This window comes from Hemiscyllium ocellatum, chromosome 20 (assembly GCF_020745735.1).
Source record: "Hemiscyllium ocellatum isolate sHemOce1 chromosome 20, sHemOce1.pat.X.cur, whole genome shotgun sequence".
NCBI lineage: Eukaryota > Metazoa > Chordata > Chondrichthyes > Orectolobiformes > Hemiscylliidae > Hemiscyllium > Hemiscyllium ocellatum.
The window spans coordinates 22,328,000-22,347,604 of record NC_083420.1 but is presented as its reverse complement, the minus strand read 5'-3'; the positions used below and the strand labels follow the sequence as shown (position 1 = coordinate 22,347,604).

General features: G+C 42.2%; 1 protein-coding gene across 2 annotated transcripts in view; it reads right to left on the bottom strand.

Annotated features, from left to right (window-relative positions):
* The window catches only part of tecpr1a (tectonin beta-propeller repeat containing 1a), an 84,426-nt gene extending 70,483 nt beyond the window's left edge, over positions 1–13,943 (bottom strand). For both annotated transcript variants that reach the window (XM_060840566.1, XM_060840567.1), the window contains exon 1: positions 13,900–13,943. The gene's annotated coding sequence lies outside the window, so the exon portion shown is untranslated. The remainder of the gene's footprint in view (positions 1–13,899) is intronic.
* Positions 13,944–19,605: the final 5,662 nt, after the last annotated feature.

Here is a 19,605-nt window from a genome sequence, read left to right as displayed (position 1 = left end):
CCTATTCAGAAATTAATAAGAACATTGCAATTAAAATTCTGACTGTTCCTGCAGTTTAAAAAAAAACTATTCGCAACAGATTTGACCATTAAGGGATGATTTACATTCCACTGTTTCTGGAGATGATCAGGTCACTGCATTGTGTCTTGAGTGGCATGTGACTATAGGGGGGGGTGGCTGAGAGTGTCTTGTGGGCATTTCTGACTGTGATATAAAGATCTTATATAAAGGAAGGACTGTTTTCTTTGTTCAGGGAGAGATCCCTTGACTTGGCCTTGCAAGCATTGTGAAGTGTGTTAAAGGGTTCCTCTAGAAAACTTGAGCTGTATTGTCAAATAAAATTTTGCTCGTTCACAGAAGTTGGCATCTGCAGTTGCACCAAGTGTATAAGAATCTCAAGAAAAAGAACTCAACAGATATATTACAAGGATCATCAAATTAAGTTCTTGTTCTTTAACTCAATTCATATAAAAGAGGTTCATCTCATTGCTGGGAGTGTACTGCAGACCCCCAGAGTTGGCTGCAGAGTGGCCCAGTGGTTAGCACTGCTGCCTCACAGTGCTAGAGACCCGGGTTCAATTCCCACCTCTGGCAGCTGTCTGCATGGAGTTTGCACATTCTGCCTGTGTCTGTGTGGGTTTCCTCTGGGTGCTCCGGTTTCTTCCTACAGTCCAAAAATGTGCAGGTGAGGTGAATTGGCCATACTAAATTGCCTGTAGTATTAGGGGAAGGGGTAAATGTAGGGGAATGGGTCTGGGTGGGTTGCTCTTCGGAGGGTCGGTGTGGATTTGTTGGGCTGAAGGGCCTGTTTCCACATTGGAAGCAATGTAATCTAAAAATGTTAGGAAAGCAAGCACATAAGCAAATCTCTGAGAATTGCAAAACAATAGATTAGTAATAGGAGGGAATTTAAACCACACCCATATTAACTGGAATAGTTTTAGTATGAAAGGAATTGAGGAAATAGAATTCTTGAGGTGCGTTCAGTAGCTCACTAATGACCGATACATAGCAAGTCCAAAAGAGAGGGCACAACTCTGTACCTAACTTTAGGAAAAGAAGCTGGCCAGGTAGGTGTCCATGGTAGAGCATTTTAGTGGTAGAAATCATAATTTAGTTTTTTAAACGTAATTATGGAAATGGACAGGCAGGACATTAGTTAAGAGTTCTAAATTAAAGCATGGCCCATTGTACTAAGCTGAAGATTTTTTTTCAGTAGAATTGGAGTGGAAACAGCTAAATGATTGTAAATCAATGTCAGGGCAAAGGGGAATACTCAAAGTGGAGATTCAAGAATTCAAAAGGAAGAGTGTTTCAACAGTGGTAAAGGGGAAATGGCCAAATCTATGGCCTCCTTGATGTCAAGGAGCTTAGAGGGTAAGATAAGCAATCCAAGAACTCAATATTGCAGAAGACCAAGAGTATAGAAAGTGGAGAATGTAATCAAACAGGTAATTGATAAAGCAAAGAATATTGGCAAACAAAATCAACATTAACCCATGGATGTTTTATCAACACATCAGGAATAACAGGATAACTAAGGAATGAGTAGAATTCAAAATACCAGAAAGATACCCTAGGTGTAGAAGCAGAAGATATTGATATGGCTCTTAATGAATACTTTGTATTTTCTTCACAAAAGATGGGGATGGCAGAGAATTTGCAGCTAAAGAGAAGAAATTAGAATTTTTGAAAGTGATAAACGTAGGAAAATGGGAAAATGTTCTAATGGGGTTAGCGTCCTTCAAAGTGGATAAATAACCACAGGCAGATGTAATGTACCCCAATCCATTAAAAGAAGCTGGGATAAATTAGCAGAAGAGTGGGTTTCCTCCGGTGTTCCGGTTTCCTCCCACAATCCAAAGATGTGCAGGTCAGGTGTATTGGTCATGCTAAATTGCCCATGCTAAATGGCCCATAGCGTTAGGTGCATTAGTCAAAGGGAAATGGATCTGGGTGGGTTACTGTTCGGAGGATCGGTGTGGACTTGGGCTGAAGGGCCTGTTTCCACACTGTAGGTAACCTAATCTAATCTCACCATTTTTCAATCCTCATTGGTGAGGATCAGAGGATAGATAATGTTTTATCTTTGGTTAATCAGACAGTAAGGGATAGACCAATGGCTACAGGCCAGTTGCTCTAACCTCAGTAGTGGGCAAATTAATTAAATCAATTCTGAGGGTCAGAATAAACTGTCACTTCGAAAGGCACAAATTAATTTAAGGATAGTCACAAATTTAGTAAGATGATGCTTAACTAACTTGATTCAATATTTTGAAAAAAAAGCAGCAAGCAAGTACGGTATTCAATACAGCTTTCAAGCTGTGAAAGGTACTCAGACATTCCTTTGCCTGTTTCAAATTCTTGTCTTTTTTAAACAAACTTTATGGAGGAGCTACCAGAATGCTGAAATTTAGAACAAACTTCCGATTAAATTCAATATACTGCAAAATTTCTTGTTATTCCTTAAGCATGGGAAACTTAAAAAAAAGTCCTTAATTTTGCTTCTCAAGGTGCTATTTGGCCTTGTTTCACAGTGTAGCTTAAATAAAGTATTTTTACTCTGACAAATTCATTTTAGCCAATTTTTTAAACTAAATTGGCTCTTTGTAACCAATTTGTTCAAATGTTGCAAATATTTGTGTTTGGCTGAACAAAACCAAACTGTCTATATATACAACACAATCTTTCAATGACCTTGTTGGTTAATATAAAAAATTGCTGTTGCATTTTCATTCTGACTGTCATGATTTTGATAAAGTCTATTGGGGGTTACAAAGCTGATTTTTTTTGGATGTCAATGAAACTTAAAAATATCTCTTTAAAAAGTCAATCTTTATAATGCACTGTGCTTATTCAGTCCTCTCTTTACATTCCTAAAATCATGGAATTAGATTGAACCTCCTTTGTTAATGAATTGACTTTGTAAAATTCTGTCTGGTTTCAGCATCATCATAATAGGTGAGCTCCAATTAGGTTCAACAATGTCACTCCCATCATGATCTTGATCTCTTCCCTCACTTGGGCTAACTTTCCATGAGTATCAGTATGTAAGAATATTACCTTCTTGGTAATGCGTTAACTACATCAACATCATATGACCAAAGGAATTTTCCCTGACCTATGAGTCTATAATAGCTTTTATAAGTTGCCTCAATAATTTTCTGGAAGATAGTATATTATTCCACCTTTTTTTTAAAAAAGAAAATCTCTTGCATTATTTGTATTATCCAATTTGGTTACTGGATGGTTGCCTTTAGAATTTTCAATACCAGAGTGATTTTCAAATCATTGATATTTTCATTTCACTCTCTACTTTGTTCACCACTGTAAATATACTTTTGTTCTGACTATCCTCCTTGTCATAGTATCATATTAATTTATTTTTTGCCTCTCAGAGATACTCACCAGAAAACTCACATTATTGAGTTCCTGTTTGAATTGCTAAGATCAAGTGAACTTCTAACGATTAACCTTTTAAATAATTTGCTTAGCTTTTAATGGATCCTGGAGATAGGTAACTGTACTAAAACTTTGTCACCAGCTTTGGCCTTTTTGGTTGTTCTAGTTTTCATGGTGAAAAAGATTGAGAAGTGCTCACAATCAAACCTCGTATATTTTGCTTCGCTCTTAAAACTTGATGCATATGTCAGTAAAGTAGTCTCACCTTTAGGTTATGACTTTCGGTTTTATTGATGTAAGGGAACCTCTTAAGACATGCTTATATATTAGTTCAAAAGGGACCCAATATGAGCATTCTTATTGGCAGCAGTGACAAGGGAATTCCTTTGTCCCAATCCTTAGCACATTCTTGACAATATGTTCTAATTGTGATCTTTAAATTTGGTGCCATCTTTCATAGGCTCCTTATGATTATGAATGATAAGCTAAGGACACAAATTGTTTCATTCCCAGATTATTCATTATTTCTTTGAATATTTTTGATATAAAATTTGAAGTTTGATCTGATTATATTTCTTTGGGTTATGCAGATCTTAAAAAATTGAACTGACCTTGTACTACTGTTCCACCATAATTTTCTCTAAAGACATTGCCTCAAAAATTCTTGTCAAAACATCCATAGTTGTTAAAAGATATTGATTCCCTCTTCTTGCTTTAGGTACAGGACCCACACATCCTATTAGGACACTGTTAAATAGTTCTTCTAGAACTAATATTGGAATAAAGACACAGGTTTAATTTATGGTTGGGGTTTCCCAATTACTTGATGTGCATGGCATGCCTGGCAAATTTAACTACAAATTTATACAATATATTTTCATATTTTAGCCTGCAGTTTCCTGAAATCCTAGTGCCTTGTCATTGGAATTTCATGAGCTATTTGATGATGATTCTCAGACGGAACTCCCATTCAATGAACTACCAGCCAATGTTCATCATAAATATTTGATATTTGTGGTGGTCTCTATGTCCTCATTGACACTTTGTCTTTTAAATAGTAACACTCAGGTATTGGTTTTGATTCAATTTCCACGTAGGTCATTTGATACAGCTTTCTCATCTTAGGTTCTCTGTTGCATTTCTATTAAAGCAGATAGGCTAAGCAGTCAGCCTCAATCTGTTCACCTTCATTATTTTGAAAACTTAAGTAAAAAACAATATAAAAATAAAAAACAAGTCGTTTCTCTTTGCAGGGACTCTTCCTGTCTAACTCTATAGGATATTACTCTTGTGATACGTACTCACAACATAATCAAGGCAAAGTGCAGGATATTAATTAAATGGCATCTCAATTTCTGTTACTTCCATTGGATATTCCAACATCATCAGTGAAGCCAATATTTTTGAACCAACCAGGTTGTTCCTAAGGTAAAACCAATTCCATCGCCAAGAATTTGTTGCACTACTCCAACTATTTCCCCATTTACTAAGTCACATTTTATTCCAATTTTACATAAGGCGGGCGCTTTATAACTTCCGTGTATATGATCAATTAATTTTCTTTTCATCATTAGCTCCTCTGAAAGACAAATCATATCATCAGCATCTGACTCACTTTAATGTCTCTTTACACAGTTATTGGTTTTCCTTTTGATTGGAAAAATAAGGAAACACCAATTTCATTGAAATAAAGTATTCAGAACCTCCGAAGGGGTGATTATCTTTCGCAATAATAAAGAAAAAAGTTGCTTGACTGCCCTGAGCCATCTCACCTTTCGTAGTAGGTCCTGAAGGAACAAACTCGACCTGACGTACTGCTATAGTTTTAAAACTTTTGGACAAACCGCTCAAATGTTAATTTTGATCTCTTTCTCTGCAGCTGTATTCTGCACTCTACTCTGCTGTCCAGATGCACTTTCTATGGTATGATCTGCCTATATAAGATGCAAAACAACACTTTTCACCATATATTGGTACATGTGACAACAATGAATAAATCCATTTCCTTTTCTGATGTGTTTTATTAAGGATTCCTCAGGTGTTCTTACTACTCCAATCAGTGTCTCATTTAAATTGCAGCAATTACGTTTAGTGTGTCAAGTCTTATCACAATAGACACATGTTATTTTCTCAATATCATCTTTAGGTCCTAGTCTTTCTCCCTTTGTTATATTGGTTTCCTTTTGTTGCTCTAGAAAAAAAAATACATTTTCCTTTCCAAGATTTTCTATTCATTCAGTTTTCCTTTCAGAATAAGGAGAGACTTGGATAAAGCAGATGTGGAGAAAATGTGAATACTAGTAGGCAATACTAGGATGTGTGGGCAGAGCCTCAGACTCTTTAGAACTGAAGAGTAATTTCTTCAGCCAGAGTGTGGTGAATCTATGGAACTAATTTCAGTTCTTTTGTATGTAAATTTCAGGACATTTAAAAGTTACATTCTCAAGAACTTGTAACTGAAACCAACATGTTCATTCTAAGAGATATGAGAGACAGAGATATGAGATATGAGATATGAGAGAGAGAGAGAGAGAGAGAGATATGAGAGAGAGAGAGAGAGAGAGAGATATGAGAGAGAGAGAGAGAGAGAGAGAGATATGAGAGATATGAGAGAGAGAGAGATATGAGAGAGAGAGAGAGATATGAGAGAGAGAGAGAGAGATATGAGAGAGAGAGAGAGAGAGATATGAGAGAGAGAGAGAGAGAGATATGAGAGAGAGAGAGAGAGATATGAGAGAGAGAGAGAGAGATATGAGAGAGAGAGAGAGAGAGATATGAGAGAGAGAGAGATATGAGAGAGAGAGAGAGATATGAGAGAGAGAGAGAGAGAGAGATATGAGAGAGAGAGAGATATGAGAGAGAGAGAGAGATATGAGAGAGAGAGAGAGAGATATGAGAGAGAGAGAGAGAGAGAGATGAGAGAGAGAGAGAGAGATAGAGATATGAGAGAGAGAGATATGAGAGAGAGAGAGAGAGAGATATGAGAGAGAGAGATATGAGAGAGAGAGAGAGAGAGAGAGAGAGAGAGATATGAGAGAGAGAGATATGAGAGAGAGAGAGAGAGAGATAGATATGAGAGAGAGAGAGAGAGATATGAGAGAGAGAGATCTTCATGGTGACCTAAGCCAGTATTGAACATATGCTGTTGGCATCACTATGCATTGCAAGTGCAGACAACTAAGCTAACCAACCACCATCCTTCTAACAGTGCCATAGTCTGTGGATTGCTCTTCTGACAAACTGGTATACCTATTAGGATACTCTGTAACATTAAGGTCCAAGCATCTTTTGGCAACTTCAACTTCACAGCTAGTTTTTTTAAATTAGCTGAAAGATCTTTCAACTCCATAGTCTGTAAATGTAGGTACTAAATACAGATTTCTAATTAAATCAAATCCCTCATTAGAAACAGAATTGTTCTCTGAACTACTACCTCTTCATTTTTCCTTTACTTTAAGCTTTCCTCTGGCCAAACACGATGTCTTATGTGTACTGAAGTGTGCTGGCGATCACAGTGGATCAGGCAGCTTACATGGAGAGAAAACAAGCTAACGCTTCCAGTCTAGATGACCCTTCATCCTGTAATCTGCAGCAATTTTTAGTAGATTCCAACATCTGCAGTATTTGCACCTACACGATGATGTCTTATTTCCCTGCCTCTTTGGAGTACAAACATTTTAACTTTAGTTTCCTTTCTATTTCCCTTTATTTCCTGTCTTCTTAACTTACTCTTTCTTTAATTGGCTAATTCACATTTTATTAAATTTTTAACTTAATGTATCACTGCTCAAGATAACTAAAATTATTTCCTTATTTAAAATTCTAAATGCTGGGTAATTACTTTAAGCATTTTATCCTTATGAGATCCTATTTTTATTTCCACCTGTAATTTATCTGCTAACCTTCTCAGTTTAGCCTTAGTCAAAGATTGAAATAATCCACTGTTACATCTTCTAATTCTAGTAGTCTTAGCAACAGTCAAAACCAATTTGAAATTCCAATGTGTAACATACTTCACAACTATCTCTATTTTTATGTTCAGTACCTCCACATTTGTGTTTTTAAAATTCATAGACCCTGCTGAAACTCAAAAATTTATGATGCCACAGAGAGCACAGACTTTGTTTTGATCCCAGCTGATCTCAACTGGACAAATTAGACCTCAAGATTAAACCTGACTTGATAGACCATAAATTTTGTTTTTTTCTGTTTATTGCAGAAGTCACTCACTGAACAGTTTCTCATGAAATTACCAATGTACTTTTAGCAAAAGAACATAAATTTTATTATACAAAAGGGAAACATCATACAAGAACAATTTGAAATGGGTTCATTACAAATAGCAGAAAGAAAAATTCAACTGTTTTATCCATAACAACAAACATATAGGCACTCAAAACTTAAAATAAAGATTAGAGTGGTGCTGGAAAAGCTCAGCAGGTCAGGCAGCATCCAAAGAACAAGAAAGGAAAATCGACATTTCAGGTAAAAGCCCTTCATCAGCAAGGACTCAAAACTTAAAGTCAACCCTATTTCCAAGCTAAAGCTTCTGTAATTGATTTCTGGAGCTTTCATTTAACTGACTTTTATGTCCATTCAGAGCAAGCACATGGATTTTTCCAAATATTCAGCTCCCAGCAGTATTCTGTCCAGTTTCTTACTAGCTTATTATTTCAGCTGCCATTTTTTCAGTACCCACAGACACAGATTTACTCAATGATGTTTGTCTCATGTCACTGAATACCTTAGTCAACAACTTAATTTTCTTTACATTTTAAAAAGTATTTTAAACTAGGAACTCCCAGCTCTACTCCAAGTCTGCAAATGCCCTCATTATTAATATATAAAAAAACCTGAAACATGGTAGCATCAAAGTTCTCAAACTCAAAAATGAAAATAAAACCAATGTCTTAAAATAGCTGAAAATGTGTTGCTGGTTAAAGCACAGCAGGTTAGGCAGCATCCAAGGAACAGGAAATTCGACGTTTCGGGCCAGAGCCCTTCATCAGGAAGCTCTGATCTCCAGCATCTGCAGACCTCACTTTTTACTCATGTCTTAAAATATACAATATAAAAATTAAAATTAAACCTGAAGCTATACACCATTCCTCCAGTCTACTGCATTTGCTGCTCACAATGTGGTCTCTTCTACATTGGAGAAATAAAGTGCAGACTGGGTGACTGCTTCGTGAGCACATACGTTTTTCCTGTAATAAACACCCTAAGCTTCCAGTTGCCTGCCACTTCAATACAACACCTTGTTCCTTGGCATGAGCGTACCCCAAACTCTGCACACCTGGTTATCACATGTTCTGCCATTGTTAGCTGCTAATTGTCCCCATTAGTAGCTATATATTCTCCCAGGCTGATTGTTGTCCACTCCTTTCTCTCTCTTTGGGCTCTATCCACCTATCATTGACCCCTTACCCCATCTCCTCTCTTCCCCTTCCAACCCCACCCCATCCATCTTCTCCACAAAAAACAAATTCTTCCTGCTACCATCAGGAAGGGTAACTGGACGCAAAACATTAACATGTTTCTCCACACATGTTGCCAGACATGTTGAACTTTTCCAGCAATTTCTGTTTTTGTTTCTGATTTACAACATCTGCAGTTTTTTCAGACTTTCCTTGGTATGAATGTCCACAGATCCCTGAAGGTAGCAAGATATGCTCATATGCATTGGTCAGTCAGATGAGGTGTGAATGACACAAAACATACAATTATAAAGAATTTCCCAGAAGTCAGCTGGCTGTTAATATAAACAACTTACATCAATAAAGTATTTATATTTAATGTAGTTTAAGGCCCCAAGGCACACAGAGATATCCTTGATCAAACATGATCATTAAATCACCTAAGGATATATTAGAGCTACCAGAAACTTCCTGATGAAGGGCTCTCCTGCTCCTCAGATGTTGCCTGACCTGCTGTGCTTTTACCAAAAGCTAGGTCAAAGATATAAGTTTTAAGGACCATCTTAAAAAAATGATTAGGTTTAAGGAAATAATTCCAGACCTTAGGCCTTTGACAACTTAAGGCTGATTTCTGACGACAAATGAATCGCTGGACAAATAATAGGGGAGGCAGTGGCCTGGTAGCATTATTGCAGGACTGTTATTCCAGTGATCCAGGTTGTGTTCTGGGACTTTGATTTGAATCTTGCTATGGCATGTCAATTAAAATCAGGAATTAAGAATCTAGAAAAGACTGTGAAACCATTGCTGTTTCCATGCTGTACATCTCAATGACTATGACTCTAATTCACTAACAGCCTTTAGGGAAAGAAACTGCTATCCTGGCCTGGCCTATATGTCACTCCAGACTCATGACAATGTGGTTGACTCTTAACTATCGCCAGGAGATAAATACTGGCCTATTCAACGATGCCCTCGTTGCATGAATAATTTTTAAAAAATGTCTTCATCAACAAATAGGTCACAGTCCAACCGAGTAACACACATCTCTGGGGTTGGGTCCCTAAACAGGTCCGAACCCACTTTCTCAAAATGAATCAGAGTTCAATTAAGGGGATCTCCTTTAAATGGATCAGAGCCGACTCTCGAGAGGACCAATTTTAAATAGATCAACGTTCACTTTCGAAGGGACCAACCTTAATTGGATCAAATCCTTCTTGAGGTAGCCAATGTTAAATGGCTCATAGTCCACACTTGAGGGGATCATCTTTAAATAGGTTAAAACCCACACTTAAGAAAACCATGTTTAAACGGATCAGAGCCCACATTCAAGGGGACCATCTTTAAATTGGTCAAATCACACTCGCAAGGGGACCACCTTTAAATGGATCAGAACCCACTCTTGAGGAAAACTTCCTTTAAATGGGTCACACTTCACCCTTGAGGGGACCACCTGTAAATGGGTCACACCCCAGTCTCGAGGGGACCACCTGTAAATGGGTCACACTCCAGTCTCGAGGGGACCACCTGTAAATGGGTCACACTTCACCCTTGAGGGGACCACCTGTAAATGGGTCACACCCCAGTCTCGAGGGGACCACCTGTAAATGGGTCACACCCCAGTCTCGAGGGGACCACCTGTAAATGGGTCACACTCCACCCTTGAGGGGACCACCTGTAAATGGGTCACACCGCAGTCTGGAGGGGACCACCTGTAAATGGGTCACACTCCACCCTCGAGGGGACCACCTGTAAATGGGTCACACCGTAGTCTGGAGGGGACCACCTGTAAATGGGTCACACTCCACTCTGGAGTCGACCACCTGTAAATGGGTCACACTTCACCCTTGAGGGGACCACCTGTAAATGGGTCACACTTCACCCTTGAGGGGACCACCTGTAAATGGGTCACACCGTAGTCTGGAGGGGACCACCTGTAAATGGGTCACACTTCACCCTTGAGGGGACCACCTGTAAATGGGTCACACCACAGTCTCGAGGGGACCACCTGTAAATGGGTCACACCGTAGTCTGGAGGGGACCACCTGTAAATGGGTCACACTTCACCCTTGAGGGGACCACCTGTAAATGGGTCACACCGCAGTCTCGAGGGGACCACCTGTAAATGGGTCACACCCCAGTCTCGAGGGGACCACCTGTAAATGGGTCACACCCCAGTCTCGAGGGGACCACCTGGAAATGGGTCACACCCCAGTCTCGAGGGGACCACCTGTAAATGGGTCACACCCCAGTCTCGAGGGGACCACCTGTAAATGGGTCACACTTCACCCTTGAGGGGACCACCTGTAAATGGGTCACACCGTAGTCTGGAGGGGACCACCTGTAAATGGGTCACACTTCACCCTTGAGGGGACCACCTGTAAATGGGTCACACCGCAGTCTGGAGGGGACCACCTGTAAATGGGTCACACCGTAGTCTGGAGGGGACCACCTGTAAATGGGTCACACTTCACCCTTGAGGGGACCACCTGTAAATGGGTCACACCGCAGTCTGGAGGGGACCACCTGTAAATGGGTCACACCGTAGTCTGGAGGGGACCACCTGTAAATGGGTCACACCGTAGTCTGGAGGGGACCACCTGTAAATGGGTCACACCCCAGTCTGGAGGGGACCACCTGTAAATGGGTCACACCCCAGTCTCGAGGGGACCACCTGTAAATGGGTCACACCCCAGTCTCGAGGGGACCACCTGTAAATGGGTCACACCCCAGTCTCGAGGGGACCACCTGTAAATGGGTCACACTCCACCCTCGAGGGGACCACCTGGAAATGGGTCACACCCCAGTCTCGAGGGGACCACCTGGAAATGGGTCACACCCCAGTCTCGAGGGGACCACCTGGAAATGGGTCACACTCCACCCTTGGGGGGACCACCTGGAAATGGGTCACACTCCACTCTCGAGGGGACCACCTGGAAATGGGTCACACTCCACTCTCGAGGGGACCACCTGGAAATGGGTCACACTCCACTCTCGAGGGGACCACCTGGAAATGGGTCACACTCCACTCTCGAGGGGACCACCTGGAAATGGGTCACACTCCACTCTCGAGGGGACCACCTGGAAATGGGTCACGCTCCACTCTCGAGGAGACCACCTGTAAATGGGTCACGCTCCACTCTCGAGGGGACCACCTGTAAATGGGTCACGCCCCAGTCTCGAGGGGACCACCTGTAAATGGGTCACGCCCCAGTCTCGAGGGGACCACCTGTAAATGGGTCACGCCCCAGTCTCGAGGGGACCACCTGTAAATGGGTCACACCCCAGTCTGGAGGGGACCACCTGTAAATGGGTCACACCCCAGTCTCGAGGGGACCACCTGTAAATGGGTCACACTCCACCCTTGAGGGGACCACCTGTAAATGGGTCACACCCCAGTCTGGAGGGGACCACCTGTAAATGGGTCACACCCCAGTCTCGAGGGGACCACCTGTAAATGGGTCACACCCCAGTCTGGAGGGGACCACCTGTAAATGGGTCACACCCCAGTCTGGAGGGGACCACCTGTAAATGGGTCACACCCCAGTCTGGAGGGGACCACCTGTAAATGGGTCACACTCCACCCTTGAGGGGACCACCTGTAAATGGGTCACACCGCAGTCTGGAGGGGACCACCTGTAAATGGGTCACACTCCACCCTCGAGGGGACCACCTGTAAATGGGTCACACCGCAGTCTGGAGGGGACCACCTGTAAATGGGTCACACTCCACTCTGGAGTCGACCACCTGTAAATGGGTCACACTTCACCCTTGAGGGGACCACCTGTAAATGGGTCACACTTCACCCTTGAGGGGACCACCTGTAAATGGGTCACACCGTAGTCTGGAGGGGACCACCTGTAAATGGGTCACACCCCAGTCTCGAGGGGACCACCTGTAAATGGGTCACACCCCAGTCTCGAGGGGACCACCTGTAAATGGGTCACACCCCAGTCTCGAGGGGACCACCTGTAAATGGGTCACACCCCAGTCTGGAGGGGACCACCTGTAAATGGGTCACACTCCACCCTTGAGGGGACCACCTATAAATGGGTCACACCGCAGTCTGGAGGGGACCACCTGTAAATGGGTCACACTCCACCCTCGAGGGGACCACCTGTAAATGGGTCACACCGCAGTCTGGAGGGGACCACCTGTAAATGGGTCACACTCCACTCTGGAGTCGACCACCTGTAAATGGGTCACACTTCACCCTTGAGGGGACCACCTGTAAATGGGTCACACTTCACCCTTGAGGGGACCACCTGTAAATGGGTCACACCGTAGTCTGGAGGGGACCACCTGTAAATGGGTCACACCGTAGTCTGGAGGGGACCACCTGTAAATGGGTCACACCCCAGTCTGGCGGGGACCACCTGTAAATGGGTCACACCCCAGTCTGGAGGGGACCACCTGTAAATGGGTCACACCTCAGTCTCGAGGGGACCACCTGTAAATGGGTCACACCCCAGTCTGGCGGGGACCACCTGTAAATGGGTCACACCCCAGTCTGGAGGGGACCACCTGTAAATGGGTCACACCCCAGTCTGGAGGGGACCACCTGTAAATGGGTCACACCTCAGTCTGGCGGGGACCACCTGTAAATGGGTCACACCCCAGTCTGGAGGGGACCACCTGTAAATGGGTCACACCCCAGTCTGGAGGGGACCACCTGTAAATGGGTCACACCTCAGTCTGGAGGGGACCACCTGTAAATGGGTCACACCCCAGTCTGGAGGGGACCACCTGTAAATGGGTCACACCTCAGTCTGGAGGGGACCACCTGTAAATGGGTCACACCCCAGTCTCGAGGGGACCACCTGTAAATGGGTCACACCGCAGTCTCGAGGGGACCACCTGTAAATGGGTCACACCCCAGTCTGGAGGGGACCACCTGTAAATGGGTCACACCCCAGTCTCGAGGGGACCACCTGTAAATGGGTCACAGCCCGCATTTGTGAATGGATCTCATCTTTACACATGACTCCACCTCGCCCCTCCAATCTCCAGGGAAAACAGGCGCTCGCTGCCGACTCTGAATGGCACCCCAATAAACAGACAGACGAAGGTAAATTCTCACCATTCAAACCGGACTCGGCTTCCGGAACCTTCTTCCTTGACGACCGCTGTTGAGCCGTTGAGATCCCACCCCTCAATACGCTTGATTGGTCGGCTCCCCAAACTCTAAGATTATGATTGGGTACCCACAAGTCAATCAGGTGTGGCTGTTACGTACTTCACGTGCCCGCCCCCTGAGCAGCTGGTGCTGAAGGAGATGCAGTACCTTGCTTTCTCTCTACAGATGCTGTTAGCACTGCTGAGTTTATCAGCTATTTCTGTTTTTGTTCATAACTTACAGTGTCCACAATTCTTTGGTATTTTTGAGATACTTTCTCATTCAGCTTATAGGAAAAGGACCTTAGAGCACTAAAATGGATGAAAGTTTGGGTACAGAAATATTCTGAAAGAGAGATTGAAAACCTTAACAATATAAAAAGAATTTAAAATCCTGAGGGATCATGTAAAGGTAGATGTGGAGTGGATATTTCCTCATATATGTGAATCCAGCATTCAGAATAAATCTAAAATCACAGGTTGCCTATATGGGACAAAAAAATTCAGCATTTTTTTTTCTGAGGGTTGTAAGTATTTGGAACTCTTCTGAAAAAGCGGTGGAAGCAAGGTCCGTGAATATTTTTAAGGCAGATGTAGATTGATTCTTCATGGATTTGATACAGTGCAGAAGAAGACCATTGAGCCAATTGTGACTGAACTGCTCTTTAAGCATCATTATCTACTATCAATTAACATATATTACACATCTTTTAGAGCAAATGGGAGTTAAATCCAGGTCTACTATCTTAGAGGTAGGAATATTACCACTATCCAAAAAAATCATCCAATACCCTCTTGAATGTGTCAGGGTCATGCAGCATGGAAACAGATCCTTCGGTCCAAGCAGTCCATGCCAATCATAACTCTAAACTAAGCTAGCTCCACCTGTCTGTGCTTGGTCCATATCCCATCAAATATTTTTCATTCATGTACTTATCTAAATGTTTTTTAAATGTTGTAACTGTATCCACAACCACCACTCCCTCTAAAAGTTCATTCCATGCAGAAACCACTGTGGTTTTAAAAAAAATCCCCCCATGTCTTTTTTTAAATCTTTCCCCTCTCACCTTGAAAACTTGCCCCACTAGACTTGAAATCTCCCATCCTAGGGAAAAGCGACAGAAATACACTTTATCTATAACCCTCATGATTTTATAAACATTGAAAAGGTCACTTCTCAACCTCCTACGTTCCAGTAAAAATGTCTCAGCCTCTCCTTATAACTCAAACCCTCCATTCCTGTAAACGTCCTGGTAAATCTCTTCTGAACCCTCTTCAGTCTAATAATATCCTTCCAAAAACAAAGTGACCAGAACTAGATACTATACTCCAGAAGAAGCCTCACGATCATCCTGGACAATCTCAATATAACATTCCAACTCCTATACTCAAAAGATCTGAACAATGAAGGCAAGCATGCTAAATGCCTTCTTAACCACCCTGTCTATATGTGATGCAAACTTCAAAGAATTGTGTGCCTGAACCCCTAGTCTCCCTGTTCTGCAACACTACCCAGGGTCCTACGTGTGATTGTGTAAGTCCTGATGAAGGGCTCCGGCCCGAAATGTCGATTTTCCTGCTCCTTGGATGCTGCCTGACCTGCTGTGCTTTTCCAGCATCACACTTTCAACGTTGTATAAGTCCTGTCAATTAAAGTCAGTTTAGAGGTGTACAGCACGGAAACAGATGCTTTGGTCCAACTCATCCATGCCGACCAGTTATCCCAACCCAATCTAGTCCCATTTGCCAGCACTTGGCCCATGTCCTTCTAAACCCTTTCTATTCATATACCCATCCAGGCGCCTTTTTAAATGTTGTAATTGTACCAACCTCCACCACTTCCTCTGGCAGCTCATTCCATACGTGTACCACCCTCTGTTTGAAAAAATTGCCACTTAGGTCTCTTTTAAATCTTTCCCCTCTCACCTTAAACCTATGCCCTCTAGTTCTGGACTCACTTACCCCAGGGAAAATACCTTGTCTCTTTACCATATCCATGCCTCTCATGATTTTATAAACCTCCATAAGATCATCCCTGAGCCTCTAATGCTCTCGGGAAAACTGCCTCAGCCTATTCAGCCTCTCCCAATAGCTCAAACCCTTCATCTCTGGCAACAATACTTAGTTTTAAATTATATTTTGGGAAAACAATTCTTATTAAGTAAGGGGTTGAAAGGTTATGAGGCGTAGGTGGGAATGTTAATTTGAGGTTACAATAACATCAGACATGACTCCTGCAATGTTTTGGGGGGCTGATTTTATTTGCTTGGTCTCAACCACAACTCTCTTCCTTTGGGCTAATTATTACTCCACTGAACAGTTTCTCCTGTACCTTAGACATAGAAATAAAACTGATATATTAAAATATTAATAGTAGTTTGGCTATGCTAGTGTATTTGCTGCAGAAAAAGCTGTGGTTTCCTTTTGACAATCATGAGAATTTTGCGAGGAAACCTTATTTTTTTAACTATGTTGACACGCATTATTAGCCACAATGTACATGTGGAATTGCAGTTACTGTGTCTCACGTTTCCAGGGCTCCTCTGTTAGTAAATAAGAACCTGAGATAGGCTGCTAGTCTGCTTTGTGGTCATATGATAGACTAAAGCTGTAATTAATCCTTAGCTATGTAGGTTGATAACAGACACTCTTCTTACTGTGAAAGAAAAACACATGGAGCTTTTGTCTCAGATTTTAAAACCTAGATCTTAAAAATGTGTTTGGAGTTGTCAGCAGAATTAAGCATTTAAAAAATGTATTTGCTGTAAGTTACATTTGTTACATTCAAAATCAAGTGCTGGAGGCTGGAGACTTTTAGATGTACTATATTCATGTACAAAGTCAAAAATCACATTAACCCAAGTTATAGTCCAACAGGTTTATTTGAAATCCCAAGCGTTCAGAGACACACCTGACGAAGGAGCGTTGCTCCAAAAGCTTGTGAATTCAAATAAACCTGTTGAACTATAACCTGGTAAGATTTTTAACTTTGTCCATCCCAGTCCGACACTGGCACCTCCACATCACATTCAATACATTTGCAGATTCATTATGAAAGAGTTTAGATTTGATAGTGCAGTATAATTTTATTTCAACACCGCATGCCTTACTTTTCTAACAGATATAGATTATATTTATGGTATTTTTATATTTCATATTAAAGCATTCCAGCTATCTGTAAGAATAATAGGGTAGTTATGGTAGGGGACTTTCCAAACATCGTCTGGGATTGCCATAGTGTTAAAGGTTTAGATGGAGAGGAATTTCTTAAGTGTGTACAAGACAATTTTCTGATTCAGTATGTGGATGTACCTACTAGAGAAGGTGCAAAACTTGACCTATTCTTGGGAAATAAGGCAGGGCAGGTGACTGAGGTGTCAGTGGGGGAGCACTTTGGGGCCAGCGACCATAATTCTATTTAAAATAGTGATGGAAAAGGATAGACCAGATCTAAAAGTTGTAGTTCTAAATTGGAGAAAGGCCGATTTTGACGGTATTAGGCAAGAACTTTTGAAAGCTGATTGAAAGTTGTTCGCAGGTAAAGGAATGGCTGGAAAATGAAAAGCCTTCAGAAATAAGATAACAAGAATCCAGAGAAAGTATACTCCTGTCAGGGTGAAAGAGAAGGCTGGTAGGTATAGGGAATGCTGGATGACTAAAGAAATTGAGGGTTTGGTTAAGAAAAAGAAGGAAGCATATGTCAGATATAGACAGGATAGATCGAGCGAATCCTTAGAAGAGTATAAAGAAAGTAGGAGTATACTTTAAGAGGGAGATTAGGAGGTCAAAATGGGGACATGAGATAGCTTTGGCAAATAGAATTAAGGAGAATCCAAAGGGTTTTTACAAATATATTAAGGACAAAAGGGTAACTAGGGAGAGAATAGGGCCCCTCAAAGATCAGCAAGGCGGCCTTTGTGTGGAGCCACAGAAAATGGGGGAGATACTAAATGAATATTTTGCATCAGTATTTACTGTAGAAAAGGATATGGAAGATATAGAACATGGGGAAATAGATGGTGACATCTTGCAACATGTCCGGATTACAGAGGAGGAAGTATTGGATGTCTTGAAACAGTTAAAGGTGGATAAATCGCCAGGACCTGATCAGGTGTACCTGAGAACTCTGTGGGAAGCTATTGCTGGGCCTCTTGCTGAGATATTTGTATCATTGATAATCACAGGTGAGGTGCCGGAAGACTGGAGGTTGGAAAATGTGGTGCCACTGTTTAAGAAGGGCGGTAAAGACAAGCCAGGGAACTATAGACCGGTGAGCCTGACCTTGGTGGTGGGCAAGTTGTTGGAGGGAATCCTGAGGGACAGGATGTACATGTATTTGGAAAGGCAAGGACTGATTAGGGATAGTAAACATGGCTTTGTGCGTGGGAACTCGTGTCTCACAAACTTGATTGAGATTTTTGAAGAAGCAACAAAGAAGATTGATGAGGGCAGAGCAGTAGATGTGATCTATATGGACTTCAGTAAGGCGTTCGACAAGGTTCCCCATGGGAGACTGATTAGCAAGCTTAGATCTCATGGAATACAAGGAGAACTAGCCATTTGGATACTGGCTCAAAGGTAGAAGATAGAGGGTGGTGGTGGAGGGTTGTTTTTCAGACTGGAGGCCTGTGACCAGTGGAGTGCCACAAGGATTGGTGCTGGGCCCTCTACTTTTTGTCATTTACATAAATGATTTGGATGCGAGCAGAAGAGGTACAGTTAGCAAGTTTGCAGATGACACTAAAATTGTAGTGGACAGCAAAGAGAATTACTTCAGATTACAAAGGATCTGGATCAGATGGGCTAATGGGCTGAGAAGTGGCAGATGAAGTTTAATTCAGATAAATGCGAGGTTCTGCATTTTGGGAAAGCAAATCTTAGCAGGACTTATATACTTAATGGTAAGGTCCTGGGGAGTGTTGCTGAACAAAGACTTTGGAGTGTGGGTTCATAGCTCCTTGAAAGTGGAGTCGCAGGTAGATAGGATAGTGAAGTAGGCATTTGGTATGCTTTCCTTTATTGGTCAGAGTATTGAGTACAGGAGTTGGGAGGTCATGTTGCAGCTGTACAGGTCATTGGTTCGGACACTGTTGGAATATTGCGTGCAATTCTGGTCTCTTTCCTATCGGAAAGATGTTGTGAAACTTGAAAGGGTTCAGAAAAGATTTACAAGAATGTTGCCAGGGTTGGAGGATCTGAGCTACAGGGAGAGGCTGAACTGGCTGGGGCTGTTTTCCCTGGAGTGTCGGAGGCTGAGGGGTGACCTTATAGAGGTTTGTAAAATCATGAGGGGCATGGATAGGATAAATAGACAAAGTCTTTTCCCTGGGGTCAGGGAGTCCAGAACTAGAGGGGATAGGTTTAGGGTGAGAGGGGAAAGATATAAGAGAGACCTAAGGGGCAACTTTTTCATGCAGAGGGTGGTACGTGTATGGAATGAACTGCCAGAGGATGTGGTGGAGGCTGGTACAATTGCAACATTTAAGAGGTATTTGGATGGGTATATGAATAGGAACGGTTTGAAGGGATATGGGCCGGGTGCTGGCAGGTGGGACTAGATTAGGTTGGGATATCTGGTCGGCATGGATAGGTTGGACTGAAGGGTCTGTTTCCATGCTATACATCTCCATGACTCTGCTACATACAATGAAGAGTTTTCCTCAGATTCCAG